The following is a 2,709-nucleotide window of genomic DNA, read 5'->3' as shown; positions in this document are numbered from 1 at the left end:
GGATTGGGCATTGGACTGCTAACCATAAGGTTGCTGGTTCAAACCCACCAGCCACTTTGAAAAAGAAAGGTGAGGCTGTCTGCTCCTATAAAGATTTACAGTCTCAAAGCCCCTTTGTAGGGTCTCTGTGAGTTCAAATAAACTGGATGCAATGGGTTGGGTTGGGTTTGTTTATCATCCTGAGGCTGGCATATGTATTTACAATATAAATACATATTATACATTTATATAACTAAAGAACAACATAGTCTCAGAATTTCTAAAGGGAGATAATGCTGCAATGTGGCAGTGATAGATTGAATTGTGTCCTCCAAAGACACATATTGAAGCCTTAACCCCTGTACCAAGGAGCCCTGGTAAGCACACTGTTATTTGTTGGACTGATAACCACAAGATCAACAGTTCAAAACCACCAGCCAGCCCTCAAGAGAAATATGAGGCTTTCTACCCCCAGAAGGATTTACAGCCTCAGAAACCTACAGAGGCATTTCTACTCTGTCTACAGGTTAGCTACCGGTGTCAATGGCAGTGAGTAAACCTCTGTACCTGTGAATGTAACCCTGTTTGAGTTCATTCTTTCGTTATCAGTTAAATCAGAAAAGGTCATCCCGAAGTAAGATAAGTCCTAACCCTAGTCCTTTCTGAGTATTGTCTTATAAAAGACATGGAAACAGTTACATGCAGGAGAGACATATGCCTAAGAAGAGACACCTTTAGGCACCAAAGGAACACCAAAGATCACCAGCAGCCAACAGAAACTAGGAGAGAGCCTTGAAACAGTTCGTCTCTCAAAGCCTCAGGAGGAACCAACACAGCCAGGTTGGATCTCTAGCTTGTAGAATTGTGTGAAAATAAGGTTTTCTGCTTTATAGCAACTCATTTTGTGATGTTTTCTTATTAGTGCTCTAGGAAACTGAGGAAAAGATGATTGGTATTTGGAGACTTTTTTTTGACAGATAACAGTGCCGCCTGGGTTTATGTGTACAACAAACAACACAAGAAGACACCGGTGCCATTCAGGCAGCAGCCCAGGGCTCACACCATCCCTCTTGCCCTCACACAGAGAACTCTACTTTGTGGGAGCCTGGGTGCCTTTGGGAGCTTTTGCTGGAGTCGTGGCCTTGGCTGGAGCATCAGCCTTGCTTTGTGCCTTGGCCTTGGGCCGGCAGAGCTCGCTTGCCAAGCTTGGGTTAGGTAATGTAGGCCAGTCGGCTGAACGTGCAGTTGACACCCATTGGGACCTTGACCTTGACCTCTGTGGGCTGCATAAGATCCTTGACGGCCTCAGCGCAAGCAGCCGCAGCCTTGGCGTTGTTGGCCTGCATTTTCTTCAGGCCCTTCTTGTTGTGCTTCTTGGTGAAGTGCATGTTCCTCAGGAACTTGGGGTCCACCCCCTTAAGAGATGCGTACCGTTGTGACCAGGGTTTTTTGATGCCATTTCTGTGCCATTTCCGGGGTTGGTTGTGCGTGGTGTAGTTCTTGGACTTGGCCATGTCTGCACCGACGCCTGCAGCTTCCGGAGCACCAGGAACCGGAAGCGAGAGAGCTGGAGACTATTTTTTTAATTAATAATCTTGCCATTGAGTTGATTCTAACTCGTATTGGCCCTATAGGACAGAGGAGAACTTCCACATAGGATTTCCAAGTCCACACATCTTTACGGAAGCTAACTTTCACAGCTTATTCCAGAGGAACCCAAAGTGGTTTCAAACCACTGACCTTTCAGTTACCTATGGAGCACTTAACCATTGTGTCACCACAGCTCTCCAGATAATAGTCGCTGGTCTGTTATTTGAGGAGCCCTGGTGGCATACTGGTCATGCATTGGTCTGTGATCCTAAAGGTTGGCAGTTTGAAACTACTAGACAACCCACAGGAGAAAAGGACAGGGCTTTCTACTCCCATAAAGAATTAGTCTTGGAAACTCACAGGGCCAGTTCTGCCCTGTCCTATAAGGTCACTATGAGTCAGCATCTACTCAATGGTAGTGTGTTTGGTATTGCTTTGATTATTTGTAATTCAAGTAATGACAATTCTAGCCAAATTCTACCTCCTTTATTTTCCAACTGTTTGTATTTAAATGTGTCTAGTTTGCATTTGTTAATAATATCTTCCTACTTCCTTTCTGGAAAAATTGAGAGACCAGTAGATTTTATAGTGAGCTGAAACCAAGTTTAAAGCCAAAGGTGAATAAAAAAAAAAGAGAGAGAAGAAAAAAGAACACACAAGTCATTAAATGTCTCAGAAAGACCTTCAGTGAGTCCACACACTGAAGGGTAAAGGACAATGCAGCAGAAACAAAGAAGACAGTTAAAAAAAAACTCACAAAACAGGCTGGAAGAAGTAGAGAACCAAATCAGTGACCTCAAATATACCCAAGCAGAATTCAGCAAATGTGAAAAACAATCAAACAAGATAATTAAAGAAGCTGAAGAAAAGCTGAAAACAATGAGTGGTGCTATGAAGAGAAACAATATTCAAATAATTGGGATACCAGAGCAAAATGTAACAAGGAAATCGACAGCCAAAATAGCAAGGGAATTCCTGGAAGAAAACTTCCCCCCAAAATAAAGCAGGATCCAACAATCATCCAGGAATCAGAGAGAACACTAACTAGACTTAATACCAAGAAGAACACACCAAGGCATATAGTAGACTTTTGAGGAAATGGAGATATTCAGGAAAAGGAAAAATCATAAGAGCAGCTAG

The 2,709-nt window shown here is 43.1% G+C and overlaps 1 pseudogene; it reads right to left on the bottom strand.

Moving 5' to 3' along the window:
- Window positions 1-1,069: 1,069 nt before the first annotated feature.
- LOC105979521 lies at window positions 1,070-1,493 on the bottom strand (annotated as a pseudogene).
- Window positions 1,494-2,709: the final 1,216 nt, after the last annotated feature.

Source organism: Echinops telfairi, unplaced genomic scaffold (assembly GCF_000313985.2).
Source record: "Echinops telfairi isolate 266 unplaced genomic scaffold, ASM31398v2 ScPeMD7_5868;HRSCAF=6743_0, whole genome shotgun sequence".
In the NCBI taxonomy this organism is placed as follows: domain Eukaryota; kingdom Metazoa; phylum Chordata; class Mammalia; order Afrosoricida; family Tenrecidae; genus Echinops; species Echinops telfairi.
The sequence above is the reverse complement of the archived record's forward strand: the minus strand, read 5'-3'. Positions and strand labels throughout refer to the sequence as shown.